Source organism: Pantherophis guttatus, chromosome 5 (assembly GCF_059756535.1).
Source record: "Pantherophis guttatus breed Tessera chromosome 5, ASM5975653v1, whole genome shotgun sequence".
NCBI lineage: Eukaryota > Metazoa > Chordata > Lepidosauria > Squamata > Colubridae > Pantherophis > Pantherophis guttatus.
Window position 1 is genome coordinate 129594428 of NC_142067.1, and position 21815 is coordinate 129616242.

General features: G+C 43.8%; 1 protein-coding gene across 11 annotated transcripts in view; it reads right to left on the bottom strand.

Moving 5' to 3' along the window:
- ENOX1 (ecto-NOX disulfide-thiol exchanger 1) overlaps positions 1 to 21815 on the bottom strand; it is a 427344-nt gene that overhangs the window by 400315 nt on the left and 5214 nt on the right. The gene's annotated exons all lie outside the window — the stretch shown is intronic.

Here is a 21815-nt window from a genome sequence, read left to right on the forward strand (position 1 = left end):
CACCAATTATATAAATGCATACAAACGAGGTAAAGAGGACATCTTAAGTAAACAGAAGTGTGCTGCCAAAAACTACTTTGGATGGTGCTGGCAGGAGACAATCCAACTAAAAATTGGCATGTGGAGTCTGCTAAACAGCCACCGGTTCAATTAAGATTGGTTACGCATTTTAAATCCCCCACCTTTTTTTTAACCACATATCACTTCCAAAGGGAGTGTAAGAAAGAACGCACAACTGGCCTTCTCAAGAAAATGCGATCCAATTATAAGAGAGTTTCGATAGATTTCTGTTTGACGGGAGAAACAACCGAAAGGACGATTCGGACAGCTTTCCAAAGAAATTCAGTGCAAAAGGGGGAAAAAGGCATGAGAAATCTTTATTGCACCCGAGTAAGCATCGTGAAAGGAAGAGAGGCATCCATCTTTTCAACCGCAGAATACAGCATGTTATACAAGGCCGTAACATTTACAGTGAAATTTGGAAGGAGATAACGGCTGATTTAAAAGACCGATTGTGTAACTCTAGTTAAAAAGTGGCTTTAGAAGATTACTTTCAATTACAGAGATAAGATCGTTCCTTTGCCCCGGAGAGAGAGAGAGGAAAAAAGGATGAGGTGTTTACACAATTTATTTGGAATTTTATTCCCTACCAAATGCATTTTCGGTCCCTTTTCCCCTTATGCTATTTTTGCTTTCAAAAAGGATCATTTTTCACAGATAGGTCATGTTTAAAACTACTGTTCCTATGAATGCAATGGTGGTATTGATCCCTCATTTTATATCTATATCTAAACTATCCTTACACCTCTATCTATACTTGTAATAATTATTGCTACAACTGTATGTATACATTTACCTACAATACCTCTACATCTATAGAGATAAGTACTTATATATTTATCTTTTCTTACATATCTATACTCGTCTCTAAACAAAGAGCAAATCCTGCTCCTTTTTAACACTGATGATGTTACCTAATTGGATAATGAAACATCTGCAAGAAAACAACCAAGCTCAGAGAGCACCAAGGACCCCAACTCCTACTCCTACTCCTACTCCTCACTCCCCTTCACAAAACCCACCCCCTTCTAACATCGATTATGTAACCTAGTTGGATAATGAAATGTCTGCAAGAAAACAACCAAGCTCAGAGAGCACCAAAGACCAAGGACCACTACTACTACTACTACTACTACTACTACTACTACTCACTTCCCTTCACAAAACCCACTCCCTTCTAACACTGATGATGTAAACTAGTTGGATAATGAAACGTCTGCAAGAAAACAACCAAGCTCAGAGAGCACCAAAGACCAAGGACCTCAACTACTACTACTACTACTACTACTACTACTACTACTACTCACTTCCCTTCAAAAAACCCACTCCCTTCTAACACTGATGATGTAACCTAGTTGGGTAAGAAAACAACCAAGCTCAGAGAGCACCAAGAACCTCAACAACTCCTCCTCCTCTTCCTTCTCCTTTCATTCCTTCCTCCCTCCTTTTCTCCTCCTCCTCCTCCTCCTTTCCTCCAACCCCCCATCCTTCTGATGATGTTACCTCGTTTAGTAATGAAACACCTGCAAAAAAAAAAACAACCACCAAGCTCAGAGAGCACCAAGGACCCCACAGTTCAACCCTGAGCTATAACTCTTCCCTTCTGTTGATATTTATCTCTGTATTTTGATCTGTCTATAATCTAAGGATGTACAGATCGTTCCAAAATGGTGCTGTAGAAAGTGTGAGATTGCATATAACACACCTCCTTTCTGATCATGAAAGCAGCCACATCTTTCCCCAGGTCCCCTTTGCTGCTTCAGACACGGTGTTAAGAAATTCGCAGAGTAACCCTTGAATAGCAAGGGTATGTACATGAAAGCAATTGAGAGTAGGTACAAATAAACACAGTCAACACACAGATACATTGAGTTGTGTTTACTTTCAGGAAATAGTAAGGCACAGTCCAATAAACAGTCCAGGTCATACACATAAAGCAGAAGATAGCAAAACGACAGTCCAAGGATAATCCAATAACAAAGTCTTCTTACCAGTCGTCGTAGTCATTCACAATAAACAGTTCTTCTGGATTTGCAAACAGTAGCATACAGAGATATCAGAGAGCAAAAACAGCAAAGAGAAACAAACCATGTTTCTAGCTCCCTCTTAAGGAGATTGGCTACAGAGCTAACCAATCAGGACACAGTATGATGCAGTACAGCAGTCTTAAAGCTATATTGATGGTTTATATATTGCCAACCCAACAAAGTAGGTAATACTCATTTCCTAATGCATGGCTCTCTCCGCCTCTACCAAAAGTGACCCTCCTTCATTGTTTTCAAGGGTTCGTGTAGACCCTTACAAAACAGTCGCACAAACCATGAAACTGATGCAGCTGCTTTAACAATCCTCAAGACAGTGTTTTAAGATGACCTTGCCTGTCTAAGAAAGTCACACACGTCTATCTCATCATGTGGAACACACTTCAAAGAACAGCGATTCATGTTGGGATGAATGCAACGCAACACTTTGAAGGATGGTCACAGCGTACTATGTCAGCACGTTGTTTAAAATATTGTTATGCCTGCTGCTCATTTTCTCTTCTCCAAGGGGAAATAAATTCACCCACAATAGTATCATCAGACGCACAGTGGATAAATGCAAGAGGTATTGTTTATTAAATACAGGTAGTCCTCAATTGAGGCCAAAATTTATGTTGTTAAATGAAACATTTGTTAAGTGAGCTTTGCCCCGGTTTACGATTTTTCTTTCCACGTGGTTGTTAAATGAACCTGGCTTGTCAGAAGGTCGCAAAAGGGGATCGTGTGACCCTGGGACACTGCAACTGTCGTAAGTGTGAGTCAGTTGCCAAGCCTCTGAATTTTGATCACGTGACTACGGGGATGCTGCAACGGTCATAAGTGTGAAAAATGGTCCTAAGTCGCTTTTTTTCAGCAACGTTGTAACTGAATGGTCACTAAATGAACTGTTGAAGTCAAAGACTACCTGTAGCTAAATCCTGCCCCCAGATTCAGAAGATACATTTGGATGAGGACCAAGCTGGCCATCCTGGCATTCCAAGCAAAACAGCGCTAGATCAAAACTCAAGGTGAGCGTGAATGATTTAATCAATCAGAGTAGAGCTGGATGGGACCTTGGAGGTCTTCTAGTCCAACCTCCTGCTCAAGCAAGAGACCCTATACCATTTCAGACAAATGGCTGTCCAGTCTATTCTTAAAAACCTCCAGAGATGGAGCACCCGCAACTTCTGGTGGCAAGCAGTTCCACTGGTTAATTGTTCTCACTGTTAGTAAGTTTCTTCTTATTTCTAGGTTGTTTCTCTCCTTGGTTAGTTCCCATCCATTGCTTCTTGTCCTGCCCTCAGGTTCTTTGGAGAATAGCTTGACTCCTTCTTCTTTGTGGCAGCCCCTGAGATATTGGAAGACTGCTATCATGTCACCCCTAGTCCTTCTTTTCTCTAGACTAGCCAAACCTAAATCCTGCAACCATTCTTCATATTACAAAAAAGATTCACATTGCAAAAAAGATGTTGAGACTTTGGGGAAAGTGCCAAGAAGAGCAACTAAGATGATTAAAGGCCTGGAAGCTAAAACGTAAGAAGAACGACTGCAGGATTTTAATCACATGAACATGGGGATCCTGCAACAGTTGTGTGAAAAACAGTCATAAGTCACAATTTTCGGCGCCATTGTGATTTCCAACAGTCACTAAATGAATGGTTGTAAGTCGAGGACTACCTGTGTTTTAAAAAGGGTTGCAAAAATCTTTTGTTCCTGGGCGAAACTGAACCAGCCATCAACTTGATGCACGTGAAGTAAAGCATCTCCATGTGAAAAACTTTTTTAACACCTTGTTTGAGTGTTTCAAAATAATAGCAATAGCACTTATACTTATATACCGCTTCACAGTGCTTTCCAGCCCTCTCTAAGCGATTTACAGAGTCAGCATCTCACCCTCAACAATCTGGCTCCTCATTTTACCCACCTCAGAAGGATGGAAGGCTGAGTTAACCTTGAGCCGGTGAGATTTGAACTGCTGAACTGCAGCTAGCAGTCAACTGAAGTAGCCTGCAGTACTGCACTCTAACCACTGTGCCACCTTGGCTCAATAACTTAATAACTCACTGGTTCATTCGAGAGACACCCCTATTGTGTCTTTCGGAAGTGCCATTCGATTTGGGTGGGTACGCTCAAGCTCGCAAAGCCACAGTAGGGTTGACTTTAGCAAGGATAACCCAGCCTAGCAACATTTCAATAATGAGGCATCCAGCCTCGGGGTTAGGTCACAGCTAAGCACACGGCAGTGTGTTTTCTTGGGTGGCTCTCCAGCCTCGTGGTGCCTCGGTCTGGTCCTCTCTTCCTCCTCGTTCCGTTCGTCAGCCTTCCCACAGTGCCAGTTCCTCAACTGTCATCTGATGTGGATAATTAGCTCACCAAGGCATTCGGAGGCTCTGCAGCTCAGCGAGCGACATCTGTCAGCCTTCACCAGAATGAGACGGAGGATTTCTTGACGTGGCAGTAATCAAACCCAACGCCTGACTTGATGTTGTCAAGGAAAATGCCCGTAATGACTTCTTCGGGGACTACAAAAAAAAAGAGGTTGAGGCTTTGGAAAAAGTGCAGAGAAGAGCAACTAAGATGAGTAAAGGCATGGAGACTAAAACATTTTTTTTTCAGAATCAGAAGAGGGCTGGAAGGGACCTTGGAGGTCTTCTAGTCCAGCCCCCTGCTCAAGCAGGAGACCTTTGGCATAACCATGACCTGGCTGACTGCAAACCTCCATAGACATTTCCCTTAACAACTGTCTTGCTTAGCTATAGTAATTTGGGGCTTAATTTGGTTGTAAGTCGAGGATTGCCTGTATGCCCAGTGCCACACCTTGCCAATGAAAATTCCTTCTGCTTAAGGTATTTCCAAATCATGGCTTGGAACCTCTTGCAAAATACACTTCGCAACAAATAAAGGCAAGGAAATAGTGAAGTGGAAACAAACACCATAGAGTGGGAGCTCAAACATTTGTCATCATTTACCCGGCAAGAAAATTCATCCCAATTAATCATGTACGGTAGATATGTCCACATCACATTAGTCACTGCGGGATAAATTTCTTAGACTAAATATGTTAAGCGCATTAGATGGGCAACTTAATACACAATCATTGAAAGAGACCCCATAGGGGGCGCCAAACTCTTTCCAGCCCCAAAAAGTCCTCTACTTGGGGCCCAGCCACCCCGGCGGAATACAGGTAGTCCTTGACTTATGACCATTCATTTAGTGATGGTTCAAAGTTACCACGGGCCGGAAACAAGTGATTTACGACCGTTTTTCACACTTATGATCGTTGCTGCATCCCCATGGTCATGTGATCAAAATTTGGTGGTTTGGCAACTGTACTTATGACAGTTGCCGAGGGTGAAATCCTACTGGTTCGCACCAGTTCAGGCGAACCGGTAGTGAAAAAAAGCTACCGATTCATCTGAACCGGTATTTCCGACGATCGGCTGTACCGCGCATTTTATATTAGCTAGCGAATCTAAATTGTGCGGCACAGGTGTTTCCCACCTGTGGTGGGAAACACCTGTGCTTCTCGCTGTTCTACTTACCTTGTTAAGCATCCTTTTTCCACGCAAAGCATGTGTTTGGCGCGCACTGTGCATACATGCACACAGTGTGCATTTGGCATGCACCACGCATGTGCGGGCAGCGAACCAGTGGCAAACCGCAGAGGATTTCACCACTGACAGTTGCAGTGTCTTAGAGTCACTTGATCCCCTTTTGCGACCGTCTGACAAGCCAAGTCACTGGGGAAGCATGATTCACTTAACAACCAGGTTACTAACTGATTAACTGCAGTGATTCACTTAACAACAATGGCAAGAAAGGTCGTAAGATGGCCCCAAACTCACTTAACAAATTTCTCACTTAGCAACATAAATTTTTGGCTCAGTTGTGGTCAGAATTCGAGGACTACTTATATTCAATATTTCTTTCATTTATTCATTTCATTTATCTATTTATTATTTAAAAGAAGTTTTTGGTTCCTCATTTGGTGATAGTCGCATGCTAGAAGAAACCGACACAATTTTTTTGAGGAAAAAATTGAGAAAAATTGTGTGGCTTTTAGAATAACTGCAGTCCAAAAGTCAAAATAAATAAAAGGGTAGAAAATAGATAAGTGCGGGGACGTTTGCTGAGTATCTGCTAAGAAAAAGGTCTCCTTCCTTCCAAAATATGCCGTGAGCGTGTCTAATCCATATGTGCACGTGGCAAAGAGATGAATAAAATCAGAAAGCACGATTAATTTGATGGCTTATCGCATCAGACTGAAAACATCAGTGATGAACGCGGGGGTGATGAGACGTACTAAATATGCCCATTTTTCAGTTACGTCAAGAATGGATCTTGAGGGAAGAAGCAGAAGAAAAGAAAAGATTAAAAAAAACTGTAAATAGATGAGAACAGAAATACGAGGGGTGAAGGAAGTCAAAGTTCCACATGAAAAAGTATTATGTCCAGCAGAAGGAATGGAAAGTGGATGAGCATAAATAAGATGTAGAACTTGTGAGTTAAAAGCGGAAAGCATTATTATGTTACGGAGTACTAGCAAAGAGAGTGGATTTACACCAATGGGAACCATGAAAAGATGCTTGTAGATGTAATGGGCAGAAGAAATGACTTTTTAAACAGAATAACAGAGTTGGAAAAGACCTTCTAATCCAACTCCCTGCTCAAGCAGGAGAACCTATACCATTTTCGACAAATGAATGTCCAGTCTCTTCTTAAAAGCCTCCAGTGATGGAGCAACCACAACTTCTGGTGGCAAGCTGTTCCACTGGTTAATTGTCCTCACTGTCAGGAAATTCCTCCTTAGTTCTAGGTTGCTTCTCTCCTTGATTAGTTTCCATCCATGGCTTTTTGTCCTGCCTTCAGGTACTTTGGAGAAGAAATTGACCCCCTCTTCTTTGGGGCAGCCCCTCAGATATTGGAAGACTGCTATCATGTCACCCCTAGTCCTTCTTTTCACTAGACTAAAACTGGATGCAGTATTCCAAGTGTGGTCTTCCCAAGGCATAGTAAAGTAGTATTAACACTTCACATGATCTTGATTCTATTTCTATGTATTCTACTTCTATACATTCCAATTCTGTTTCTTCTTCGTTTCTCATCGTTTTTAAGAGAGGATGGAAGAAGCACATTAAAAGGTCAACCAACGTGACACCCTAAAGATGGTACTGAGTTATGGTTCTTTTTCCTCCTGGGACGTCACCTGTAGGAGATTTTTTTTAGCGAAAAATGAAAAGTTGCCGAGTGGTGATTTAAGAGCCAGAAGAATGGCAGAGAGCAATTCCTGAGAGTGTCCTTCTCACCAAATCCCCATCGTGTCAAAATGACTTCCTAACGACTCCAAGGAGTAGAAAAGAAGCAAAGAACCAGACAGACTGGGCAGTTCCTTCCTCTTGCTCTGAATTGTAGTCTACGATTTTGTAAAAGGACGTTTGGGAGTAACAACATAAGTGGATGTCAATTTGTCACTGGACAAGTCATCCTCCCTTCAATAAAATTCATAACTGTCATGTCATGATTAGTCAGAAAGAGATACAGGATGTTCCTCTCTATTGACATTTGCCCTTCTGCTTTTTTAATGCAAAAAAAAAAAGGAATGATAACCAAGATAACCATCACACATCATTGTCTCTTTCCTTCCCTGAAATAAAAAAGGAGCTCAAGAATTGTTCTTCTTTGAGCCCAAAATTATGATTGCTATTCTCTCAACCCTCAACCAAACCACACAACCCCAACAGCACTTCACCTCCCAATGACCCTCACCTGATGTGACCCACACCTGACCCATCACAAGTCCCATCAGAAGTTCCATCACAAAACTCTCATTTGACATGACCCACACCTGACCCATCACAAGACCCATCAGATCCATCAGAAGATCCATCACAAAACCCTCACCTGATGTGACCCACACCTGACCCATCACAAGTCCCATCAGAAGATCCAACGCAAAACCCTCATTTGATATGACCCACACCTGACCCATCACAAGACCCATCAGATCCATCAGAAGATCCATCACAAAACCCTCACCTGATGTGACCCACATCTGATCCATCACAAGTCCCATCACAAGACTCTCATTTGACATGACCCACATCTGACCCATCACAAGACCCATCAGATCCATCAGAAGATCTATCACAAAACCCTCACCTGATATGACCCACACCTGACCCATCACAAGTCCCATCACAAGACTCTCATTTGACATGACCCACATCTGACCCATCACAAGACCCATCAGATCCATCAGAAGATCTATCACAAAACCCTCACCTGATATGACCCACACCTGACCCATCACAAGTCCCATCAGATCCATCAGAAGATCTATCACAAAACCCTCACCTGATATGACCCACACCTGACCCATCACAAGTCCCATCAGAAGATCCATCGCAAAACCCTCATTTGATATGACCCACATCTGACCTATTACAAGACCCATCAGAAGATCCATCACAAAACCCTCATTTGATGTTACCCACATCTGTACCCATCACAAGACCTATCAGAAGTCCCATCAGAAGATCCATCAGAAGACCCATCACAACACAACTCTCACTTGATGTGATCGCCCCATCACAAGACCCACTGACCACACAAAGCCCTTATCAGCAGAACACCGACACTGATATCTCCTAAAGTCCACTGAAGATGTTACCTAGCCTGGTAACGAAACTTTCGGAAACCAACCCACAAGCTCGGAGAACGAACCTCCACCCTCATTATTCTCCATGTCTTCTTTGCCCTGGCTAATTAGCACAATGGTTTTATGTTAACCTAGACAGCAGCAGATGTCCATGGGAAGGGTCAAAAAAGGCAAGGCAATAGCCATCACCACCTTCTGAATGAATATTTAAAAGAGGTTTCTAACTACAAGGATGTATCCACCACTTATATCTTTCTTTTACCTGTCCCAATAGATAGGCTTGATAGTGGTCTACAGATAATCTTGACTGCTTTCAGAAAAACAACTAATTCAGACTGAGTTAGAGCTCGGGATGGAGGATCATGGAAATCTCATCGTTGTAGGCCAGATGGTTGAGAAAGCATCCTTGAAGAACAGGAACTACTTCCATATATTTTTTTCCTAGAAAACTATATGGTGGTGGTGACGATTGATGATGACGATGACGATTGATGATTGATGATCACTGACAATTGATGAAGAAGAAGTTATCCATTCAATTGAGTCCAACTCTTGGCAATTCAATGGGCCAGGCTTCTCCACTTCTTCCGATCTTGCACTACGTCTTTGAGAGTTTTTCTATGGTCCTATCTGAATTTGAATATACATACATCACAGTTGAGGGACAGCTCTGGTAATGCAATTTACAAATGTACTTTTTAATCAGTGCCCTGGGAACCAGATAAAGTAATTAGTTTCTTGTAATACTTATAAATTATAATTGATAGACTTTCTTTTACATAAGGGAGGGTGTTCATGGACAAAAAAATTGGTTTATGAATTGTCCTTGACACCCTGGTTATATTCCTCAGTAGCAGCATCTTCCTGCTGGCCTGGTCTGGCTTTGGAAGCTAGGGAGGGTCAAGGCTGGTTAGAAATTTGATGGGAAATTAGTAATAAAACCCAAAGTTGGGTTAAATGGAGAAGTTTTGAAAAATTACCCAGAACAAAGCAATGGCAAACTCTTTCAGTATCATTACCAGGAGAAAGGCATGGATGGTCCATCTAGATTCTAGGAATCAAGTTCCATACAGAGATTTTGAGTAGAGAGTAGAGTAGAGTAGAGTAGAGTAGAGTAGAGTAGAGTAGAGTAGAGTAGAGTAGAGTAGAGTAGAGTAGAGTATTAGAATGTAGAGTAGAGTAGAGTATTGGAATGTAGAGTAGAGTAGAGTATTGGAATGTAGAGTAGAGTACAGTAGAGTAGCTTTATTTGGCTAAGTGTGATAAGACCCAGATGTTCTCCCAATGCATGGAGCACAAACGTAAAGGACCCTATCCCAACTCAACTCACTTGTATCAGAGTAACCACTGAAGAGAAGAGCCCATAAGACTAAGTGGAAGGAAATTCAATCTCAATAAAGGAGAATATTTGCAGCTCAGGGTTGAAATGAAGGGTCCTTGGGGGTTCTCTGAGTTTAGTTGTTTTCTTGCAGATGTTTTTATGACCCAACTAGGTAACATCATCAATCTAATGTTGTTGCCTAGTGATGATGTTACCTAGTTTGGGAAACGAAACACCTGCAAAAAAACCCAACCAAGCTCAGAGAGTGCCAAGGACCTCTCAACTCAATCTTAATCCCAATTTCTCTCTCTCTCCTTCTCCTTCTCCTCCCTTTCTCTCCCTCTCTCTGTCTCCCTCTCTGTCTTTCTTTCTCTTTCTCTCTCTCTTTCTCTCTCCCTCCTCCCTTCATCCTTCTCCCTCTCCCTTTCTCTCTCTTTCTCTCTCTCTTTCTCCCTCCCATCTCCCTTCTTCCTCCCTCCCTCCCTCCCTCCTTCTCCCTCTCCCCCTCCCTTTATCTCTGTCTCTCTCCCAATCTGCCCTTCCAATTCTACAAGCAGCTCAGCAGCTATGGGCCCAGCTCCTTAACCTGGATAGGAGACCCCCAGAATAAGATACAGCAGCAAAAGAGAATATCAGTGAAAAGTAAATTATTAGTTAACTGTCGGCTACAAAGAACAACCTTGGCTAGATCCATTAACAGCTGCAAAACAGCTCTCCCGGGTTTCATATATATATGCCGTTTTGATTCTTTTTGAAGTGTTTAAGGGGAAAAGTGCCAAAGCTGGTGATATCCAGGTATACAAAGCCAGAATGAGAAGCTGAAGCAGCAGGCTTTTTGTGTGTGTGTGTGCCTGTGTGCATTGTGCTTCACACCTACGGGGGTTGGGGGTGGGGGGGCGTTCTGATCTCTTATTTGCATGGTATTGACTTCTCAGAACTTAGCAAACTATCACCCTCGGAGAGGTGAAAAGAGTTAATTGCGGCTGCTGCAAAATAATGTGCTTTTATTTCATCACCACAAAAGAAAGACTTTCCCCTCGAAAACGGGAGCCGGTTGCCCTGTAACTCAAGTTAATGAGAGCAGAGTATAATTGAATCGTTACGGAGCATGTGATTTAACGATGCATCGGGGGTCCCAGGTTCCCACTGCCTGAATGTGCAGCTTGATATTCTTCCTTGGGTGAAGAGATTCTCAAAGAAGCATCACTCGGGTTTCTCTCTCTCTCTCTCTCTCTCTCTCTCTCTCTTTATCTCTCTCTCTATCTCTATCTCTCTATCTCTCTATCTTTATCTCTCTCTCTCTATCTTTATATCTATCTAACTCTCTCTCTCTCTCTCTGTACCTCTCTCTCTCTCTAACTCTCTCTCTCTCTAACTCTTTCTCTCTCTCTCTCTCTCTCTATCTCTATCTCTCTAACTCTCTCTCTACCTCTCTCTCTCTCTCTTTATCTCTCTTTCTCTATCTATCTAACTCTCTCTATCTATCTTTCTATCTTTATCTCTCTCTCTCTCTGTACCTCTCTCTCTCTCTCTCTATCTATCTCTCTCTAACTCTCTACCTTTCTCTCTCTCTCTAACTCTCTCTCTCTCTTTATCTCTCTCTCTCTCTCTAACTCTCTCTCTCTATCTCTCTCTATCTTTATCTGCCTCCCTCCCTCTCTCTCTCTCCCTCTCTCTCTCTCTCTCTCTCTCTCTCTCTCTCTCTCTCAGCAATAAATCTCAGCTTCCCAAGTAAGAACAGAAACATCACAGGCTCCACGTCGCTAGGAAAGTCCTTAACTGCAGAGAGAGAAAAAGCCACACACGCGGGCAGAAACTCTCTATTTGTATATGTGGTACCTTGCTCAATAGTAGTAACTGTGAGAGGGATCTTGGAGTCCTAGTGGACAACCACTTAAATATGAGCCAGCCGTGTGCAGCAGCTGCCAAAAAAGCCAGCACAGTCCTAGGCTGCCTAAACAGAGGAATTGAATCAAGATCACCTGAAGTGTTAATACCACTTTATAAGGCCTTGGTAAGGCCACACTTGGAATCCTGCATCCAGTCTTGGTCACTACAATATAAAAAAAGATGTGGAGACTCTAGAAAAAGTGCAGAGAAGAGCAATCAAGAGGATTAGAGGGCTGGAGGCTAAAACATATCAAGAACAGTTGCTGAATTGGGTATGTCTGGTTTAATGAAAAGAAGGACTAGGGGAGACATCATAGCAGTGTTCCAATATCTCAGGGGCTGCCCCAAAGAAGAGGGAGTCAAGCTATTCTCCAAAGCACCTGAAGGCAGGACAAGAAGCAATGGATGGAACCTCATCAAGGAGAGAAGCAACTTAGAACTAAGGAGAAATTTCCTGACAGTGAGAAGAACAATTAACCAGTGGAACAACTTGCCACCAGAAGTTGTGAGTGCTCCATCACAGGAAGTTTTCAAGAAGAGATAGGACAAACAATAAGCAGTGGGCGTGGCAGGGGAAGGATACTGCAAAATCCCCATTCCCTCCCCACTCTGGGGCCAGCCAGAGGTAGTAAATGCCAGTTCTCGGAACTACTCAAATTTTCTGCTACGGGTTCTCCGAACTGCTCAATATTGCTGCTACTGGTTCTCCCGAACCTGCTGGATTTCACCCCTGCTGTGGGTGCCTTCTAGATTGGATTGAGGCCCAGATACTTTTGACTTCTAAAGTTCAAGGCTGTGTTTTGAAAGCGATAATTAAGAAATAGCCCTTTCAGAGATTCCTCATAGGTCCCTATGGAAAAATCGGGTTAGAAAGAGCCAAGATTTTCCCAGCCAGCAGAGAAACAAAAGCCAAAAAATCTCCAAGCCCTCATAAAAAAACTGCCAAGATGTTTCTATAAAGCTGAGGGGGGGAGGGGGGAAACAGCTGCATTCAACCTCCAGATGATAAGAGAGTTAGAACTATTAGCTCTACCCTTGGAGAACTTCTCTGGTGAGCTTTAGAGATCAAGTAGAAAGAGTATAGAGTATAGAAGAGTACAGGAAAGGAGAGTACAGTATTAGGAGAGGAGAATATAAGAGAGTGGAGGAGAGGAGAGGAGACTAAGAAGGGAGGGGAGGGGAGGGGAGAGTAAGAAAGGAGAAGGGAGAAGGGGAGGGGAGGAGGGGAGGGGAGGAGGGGAGGGGAGGGGAGGAGAGAGGAGATTAGAGTAAGAAGGGAGAGGAAGGGAGGGGAGGAGAGAGGAGAGGAGAATAAGAAGGGAGGGGAGGGGAGAGTAAGAAGGGAGGGGAGGGAGGAAGGGAGGAGAGGAGAGTAAGAAAGGAGGGGAGGGAAGAAGAGAGGAGGGGAGGGGAGGGGAGGACTTCAAATCAGACAGTGGCATATAAACAGGTAAGAAAAACCATCCTCACCTCAGCTACTTATTAATAAGAGCAGTGGGGGGGTGGAATCATATAAGAACCCAGGAATTCTGTGGAGAAGCTTTAGCACATCAGTACTTCAGAAATACTCAACAGAGTACAGGGAAAATTTATCCAGAAGAAAGGGGATGTAATCTCTCCACAAACCATATTGGGTTCGGGTAACAAATCATTTTAAAGTTGGTGCTGGCATTGTGAGCAGATATTCTTACCGCCAGTTCGCTGTGCGGCATGGAGTAAGTAGAACAGCACGGGGGGGGGGGGGTGATCAGCTGTGATGCGCGATCTTCGGAGCCTTTTTTTTTTATTTTTAAAAGCATTTTTTTTACAATCTACAGTATTTGCCCGAATAGGTTGTAAACAAATGCTTTTAAAAGGTTTTTTAAAAAGGCTCTGACGATTGTGCGGCATAGCTGTGATTGTCAGAGCTCTTTTTTTTACTTTTTAAGCATTTTTAACTACCGGTTCCGGAGAACCAGTAGTAGAAAAATGCTTAAAAAGTAAAGAAAAAAAGTTCCGACAATCGCGCATTGCTCACCTGATCATTGACACTTTTTTTTTTACATTTTTTACTACCGGTTCCAGCGAACCGGACCGAACCAGGAGCATTTCACCCCGGCCCGGCCTCAAAAACATGCCTAAATAGGACTTCATAGAGCCAAGGTGGGTGGGCGGGTGGGTCTCCGCTACCGATTCGGCCAAACCAGTACGAACCGGCTGAATACCACCTCTGGTTCTGTCAAACCAACTCATTTCTGTCCGGCACCCGTCAAGTGTTTCGACTTTGCCACCTGTGGGTTGCAAATGGCGCCTTCAGCCTCCTTGAATTCATTTCTGTTCTCTTTCTAGTCCAACATTTCCCATTTTCACCTTTACTCGCACCTCTGTTTGTTTGGGAGATGTACAAGGATTGTTTTGCAGAAACGCAGGTTTAAATTGTCCTTTGCTTTCCTTGCCAGAGGCTGGGAATAAGGAAACCAGGCACGTCCACACAGCTGACGGTGAAGGCCCTGAATTCTATACAAGCTTACTCCTTATTTTAAATTATCTTCCTCCTTTGTTATTCTTATAAATAACTCAAGGCAGTTGTCTATCACTGCTCCTTCCTCCTATTGCCCTCACGAAAACAACCCTGTGAGATGGGTTGGGCTGAGAGAGAGAGAGACCAAAGTCACCCATAAGGTGGTACTAGAACTCACAGTCTCCTGGTGATTGGCCCATAGTCAGCCATATGGCTTTCATCCCTAAGGCGGGACTAGAACTCCCAGTCTCCTGGTGATTGGCCCAACTTCAGCCAGATGGCTTTCATCCCTAAGGGGGGACTAGAACTCCCAGTCTCCTGGTGATTGGCCCAACTTCACCCAGATGGCTTTCATCCCTAAGGCGGGACTAGAACTCCCAGTCTCCTGGTGATTGGCCCAACTTCACCCAGATGGCTTTCATCCCTAAGGCGGGACTAGAACTCCCAGTCTCCTGGTGATTGGCCCAACTTCACCCAGATGGCTTTCATGCCTAAGGTGGGACTAGAACTCACAGTCTCCTGGTGATTGGCCCAACTTCACCCAGATGGCTTTCATCCCTAAGGCAGGACTAGAACTCCCAGTCTCCTGGTGATTGGCCCAACTTCACCCAGATGGCTTTCATGCCTAAGGTGGGACTAGAACTCATGGCCTCTTGGTTTCTAGCCACGTGCCTTAACCGCTAGACCAAACTACACAATTATTACAATAATTCTAATCATGGGCATTTACGCACCTACATACCCATGTATGTATATAACTAGAAAAGTATTTTTCAACTTGGTGACTTTCAGATGCGTGGACCTCAGCATCTCCCAGAATTCCCCCAGCACCAAAATCTTGAAGCCATCATGGTCAGCGTTTCCAAACCGTGGCAAACTTTAGGATATGTGGACTTCAACTTCCGGAATTCCCCAGCTTGCCAAGTTTTTTAAGTTGTCGTAGTTGAGGGACGTAGGAGAATGCGAGTAGAGACAAGAGTTGAGGGAATGCCTACTACCTCTGCCTACTTGGAGTTCCTTCACAGTTTGTTCAGACCGAAGAAGCTGACGGGATGGGCAGTGAAACATCTCAAACCTTCAAGAAAATAAGTCTAGTTGCCATGACTTCACTTCCAGACAAGTCTACCTGGATGACCAAGGATCATCATCAACAAGACTTTAGATACGAGTCCTTGACTTACAACAGTTCATTTAGTGACCGTTTTAAGTTACAACAGCATTGAAAAAAGTAACCGATGACCATTAGGACCATGGCCACATCCTCATGGTCATGGGATCAAAATTTGGACGCATGGCAACGGACTCATATTTATAACAGTTGAGCATCTCCTTCTATGACATTCCAATAAGCCAAGTCAATGGGGAGGCCAGATTCACTTAACAACCACATTACTCCTATTTATGATGGTCGGAGTGTCCTGGGGTCACATGACCCCCTTTTGCGACCTTCTGATGAGCAAAGATAGCGAGGAAGTCAGTTTCACTTAACAACTATTTATTACCTTAACAATTGCAATGATTCACTTAACAACCGGGCCAAGAAAGTTCGTCAAATGGGGTGAAACTCACTTCATGAATGTGTCACTTAGCAACAGAAATGCTGGGCTCATTGGTGGTCATAGTTCAAGGACCACCTCAGTGTTGGGTTCCTCCCGGTTTGGCCCGGTTCGGCAGAGCCGGTAGCGGTGACAATATGACGTCCCCGAACCGGTTCTGCTAAATCCTAAAGAATTGTCACATGATCATCAAGCCATGCCCACAAAATAAGCCACGCCCACAGAACCAGTACCAATACCTTGATGTATTCCATCTTGATTTTTCATTGTTCGTGTGATAGCTATAACCTGGCGTGTACGCCCTCTGTAGATGATGATCTCTGCAGAGCTTTCCTCATCGGGGATCAAAGTAAATTAGGTGAAGTCAATCAACCAGCTGTCCAATGACCTGCTCCTTCTGGTGTCCCCGTGCGAGATCTACTTGAACGTAGATTGTCGTTTGCCATCTGCTCCTTCCATACATTAGAAAAAACAAGGCTGGTTAGCTCTTTGCCCTCAGCGAACTAGTAAGTACTCGGCAGATTGTCTTTCATGGTCACTTGAGAGGGGGGGTCTCCTGCCCCCTCTCCAAAAACAGGACAGGAACTGGGGGTCCTGGGGGCATATTTCAGCTTCCTGGCCACCCTCGGATTGAGCCTACCATGCTAAATGCCGCCGATGGAAGAGACAAATAGCAGCAAGCTTGGAAGAAGGCCAAGAGTTGCAGAAGGCCAAGAAAACAAATAGGAAAAACATCGGAGGGACACTTCATTGGAGATTCATCATTCTTCATGGCCGCAGACTGCTGGCTGTTAGGGGAGAGAATGGAAATGAGTAGAAACGGACCACCAGATGTCCTCCAGATGTTCTGGCTTCAACTCTCATTAATCCCAGGCAGAGTGACGGATTTTTGAGAGCTACCCTCCAAAATAACTGAAGGGTACACCGGGATGCCAGAACATGGGATAACAGAGTTGGAAGGGAGCTTGGAGGTCCTTCTAGTCCAACCCTCTGTTGGACTCTGTTCAAGGGAGGAGACCTTATACCATATCCCAGCCAAATGGTTGTCCAGTCTCTTCTTGAAAACCTCCAGTGTTGGAGCACTTACAACTTCTGGAGGCAAGTTGTTCCACTGGTCAATTGTTCTCACTGTCAGGAAATTCCTCCTTAGTTCTAGGTTGCTTCTCTCCTTGATCAGTTTCCATCCGTTGTTTCTTGCCTTCTGGTGCTTTGGAAAATAATTTGACCCCCTCATCTCTGTAAGGTAAAGGTAAAGGTTCCCTTTGCACATATGTGCTAGTCGTTCCCGACTCTAGGGGGCGGTGCTCATCTCCGTTTCAAAGCCAAAGAGCCAGCGCTGTCCGAAGACGTCTCCGTGGTCGGCATGACTCAATGCCAAAGGCGCACGGAATGCTGTTCCCTTCCCACCAAAGGTGGTCCCTATTTTTCTACTTGCATTTTTTATGTGCTTTTGAACTGTTAGGTTGGCAGAAGCTGGGACAAGTAACAGGAGCTCACCCATTACGTGGCACTAGGGATTCGAACCACTGAACTGCTAACCTTTTGATCAACAAGCTCAGCATCTTAACCACTGAGCCACTGCATCTGTCATCTCTGTAGGAGCCCTTCAAATATCAGAACATTGCTATCATGGTCCTTCTTTTCGCTAGAGAAGACATACCCAATTCCTGACGGAACTAGGTATGTCTAGTCTAATGAAGAGAAGGACTAGGGGTGATGTGATATCAGCCTTCCAGCATTGAGGGGCTGCCCCAGACAAGAAGGGGTCTACCTAATCTGCCAATCCAGTGCCCAGATACACTTGGCCAGCTCCAGTTTCAAACCACGGGTATAAGAACATGAAAATAATCGCTAAAATGATCGCTAAAAAACTGCGTAATCCAAGATCAAAATCTTCCGTTGCTGGACCCAGACCATTAAGAAAACCTGCAACCCTCCAGATACAGTTGGAAGCTCTGATGCAGCTGAGCCAGTGGGGAGTTGCCCCCGGTTCAGACCGGTTCGCAAGAACCGATAGTAAAACCAGCAGGAGGTGCCGTCCTCCACCCCGGATGTCATCGTCGGCAATCTGCGCGATCCCGTTGCGAACCGATAGTAAAGGTAAGTAGAACCCACCCCTGAGATGAACCCCCATAGTCAACAGGAGTTACACACGGTCAACAGCTAAGTGGTTACCAGTGTCCTACCTCTTCTCACAGCTTACAATACAGGTAGTCCTCCACTCACAACAGTTTGTTTAGTGACCATTTAAAAGTTACAACGGCACTGAAAAACAATCCCAAAGGTGCTTTTCTCAGGAGGCAACCGGATTTTCTTGTTTGTTTGTTTGTTTGTTTTCCTTTGAAGGCGTTTCGCTTCTCATCCAAGAAGCTTCTTCAGCTCTGATGGGATGGTGGGGAATGGAAGGATCACCATTCAGACAGAGCTGAAGAAGCTTCTTGGATAAGAAGCGAAACGCCTTCAAAGGAAAACAAACAAACAAACAAACAAGAAAATCCGGTTGCCTCCTGAGAAAAGCACCTCTGGGACAACCATGACCTGAGAATCTTGAGAGGTACTGAAAAAAAGAGACTTATGGCCATTCCTCACACTTATGACCATTGCAGCATCCCCAGGGTCACGTGATCAAAATCCCGACACTTGGCAACTAGCATGTACTTATGACGGTTGCAGTTCCTGGGATCACGTAATTCTCCCTTTTGCGACCTTCTGAGCAGCAAACTCAACGGGGAAGCCAGATTCACTTAAGAACTGTTATTAACTTAACCACTGCAGTGATTCACTCAGTGACGGTAGCAAGAAAGGTCGTAAAATGGAGCAAAAACTCACATAACAGCTGTCTTGCTTAGCAACCGATACTTTGGTCTCGACTGTGGTCGTAAGTTGAGGACTACCTGTAATTATGTTCTCACAGCTATCTATGACAACTCAGGTGTAAAAGCAGAACAGCCTGGAGTCAGATTCAAATCCCACCTTCCCCGCTTAGGAGAGAAACCAGTCACAGAGCTGTGAAAAGCACAGAGAGGCCCTTCCAAGTTCAGTCAATCATCCTAAGGAAGCTGCACTGTGCTTGGCAGCTTTGCACATTCACGAGATTGGGGAAATAAAAGGAAGTCACTTCCCTCTCCTCGGTGTTTAAATTCCACGCTATTTTAAACTGCCTGTTGGAAAAAGGGGGTGGGAGGCTAAAAGGGGGAATATTCATGAACGAGAAAACAAATGCCCCAAAAGAAAAACATTTGCAATGGCTTCAAGAAACCAACTTATTGAAGCCAAGATTGCAGCCGTGGGAAGAGACCCTAAAAATTCAGGATGGAAGCTAAAAGAGAGAGAGAGAGCTTGGAGCAAGGGACTGACCCTGAAGGAGACACTGTGGGATTCTGGGAAAAAACAGGATTATACAACCCCCTCCCCCTCCCCATTCAAGAAATGGCAAAAAGACTGAAGGACACTTTGATTCCCACAATGGATGTGGATGGAGTTAGCAGAGGGGGCCAAATTGCTCTGATTTTTTTTTTAAAAAAAAAAAGAATGCAATTAATTATCTTTCTATCTGGAAACCGTTTCTGGACTTTGTGCTCGAGGTGGGAAAAAAACCCCAAAACTTTGATTTTGGGTTTTGCCGATTAGATAGGTTGGTTGTTATAGAAATGGCTAGTATATATTATGACATAAAAGTTAAAAAAAAAAAAAAAGCTGAGCTTTGATGCTATTATCTTATTCTACTGCACCAAAAGGATTTGGAAGCCAACGCTTTTTCTTTCTTTCTTCCCTTCCTTTTCTTCCCTTCTTTTCCCATTATTTTCTTCTGCATTTTTGTAGTTTACGTGACATTTTGATAAAACTAATAAAAATTTGAAATGTAAAAGAAATGGCAAAAAAAGAAAGAAATTAGAATATGATTGCTACAATAAGACAAAGGGACATGTTTACAGACTTCCCTTTCTACCCAGCTGATATTCTGAATTCTTGCTAATTTTAATGCAGAGGTTTCAAAACAATCTCAGCGCCGGGCGCAGGGGAAATTCAGCATCCATGACTCCCGTTCTCTGGTTACAGGAGGTTACATGACCTCATCTTCTCACTGAGCCGCTTTGTCCAAAGTGCCTGGCAATCATTCTTTCTAGAAAGTCTGCAGATGGAAGGAGGGAAGCAACCATCGGACGCGAGCCGGAACGATTGATTAAAGCACATGTGATATTTCCTAGAACCGCTCAATCCAATTAGGAGGCCCAGAAAAGAAAACAGTGCTACCTTATCAAACCAAGAGGACTCTGTGTTCCCTAAGTTACGCCAGAAAATCTTTATTCTCCCTTCTTTTGTGTGGCAATCGCCGATTAGTATTTCCTGTTCTGAAGCCCCCCGTGTGTGTTGCACGCAGTGAAGTCTACCGTCCAAGCAACATGTGCAATTTGGCGAAGAAAAGAACTCCTTCTCCCTTATTTCCGAGAATTTCCAACCAGTTCTGATCGACAAGACGTTAAAGAAGACAGTCCTAAAGATAAGATTAAGGGAGGGACACCGAATCAAGTCAGTGCCTACGAATCTTTGCAATTTTTGCCTTGGCAATTGCCTGCAAAAGACCACAGGAGCTGAGCAACTTGGCACAGTTAAACCTGACTAATTTGGATTTGTTAAGCCCTAAGAAAGGCAGATCTCCAAATCACCCTTCTGATCCAGTAATGAAAACCTTGGTAGTTTAAATACAGCGTGCAAAAACCTGGAAAGTTGATTGTTTACTTTATTATAGCCTAAATCCAACCCAGGAACTGTCTGGGCCGGGACTTAGTCTCTCTCCATGGTCCTGAATTTCTAGACTGACACTTCTCTAGAATTCCATGAATTGCACCCCTTCATCTTTTAAGCTAACATGGAAAAGGACTCAAGGCACCTGCAAAAGTGCCTCTGGGTGACAACTGAAAGCAAGAAATAATGGTGAGTAAAGAGCGTTGGCTTATTCTGTTACCACACGATAACCATAATAGCATGCAAATTGAGATGGTCCTGGTGCTCCCTCTGAGCTTGGCTGTCTTCTTGAAGAACGTTTCATGACCCAAACTAGGTAACATCATCAGTGCTAGAAGGGAGTGGGATTTGAGAGGATGAGGAGGACAATGACTTTGAGGTTCCTGGTGTTCTCTGAGCTCACTTGTTTTCTTGCAGATGTTTCATTGCCCAACTAGGGAACATCATCAGTGCTAGGAGGAAGTAGGGTTTGTAAAGAGGAGGAGGAGGAGGAGGAGGAGGAGGAGGAGGAGGAGGAGGAGGAGGAAGAAGACAACTATAAGGTCCTTGGTGCTCTCTGAGCTCACTTGTTTTCTTGCAGATGTTTTATTACCCAACTAGGGAATATCATCAGTGCTAAGAAGGAGGGGGGTTGAATGTGGAGGAGGACTACAAAGACCATGTGATCCCTGGTGCTCTCTGAACTTGGTTCTTTTTTTTTTTTTTTTGCAGATGTTTCAGGACCCATCTAGGTAACATTAGTGCTAACTAGGACACCATTCTAGCGCTGATGATGTTAACTAGTTTGGGTAATGAAACATTTCAAGCTCAGAGAGCGCCAAGGATCCCTCATTTCAACCCTGAGCTACAAATATTCTCCTTTATTGGAACAAGCTATTTCCAGGATTCAGAGAGATTTCCAGAGATGCATTGGCCCTGCCTCCTAGATGTATCCGTTGACTTTATCACTCTCCTTCACATGCATACTGAAGATGTACCCAAGGTTTATTGTGCTGGAGGCAAAGTTGACATATCATATGAGCGGTTTAAATCATTTTCTTCCCCAGATCAAAAAAAAAACACA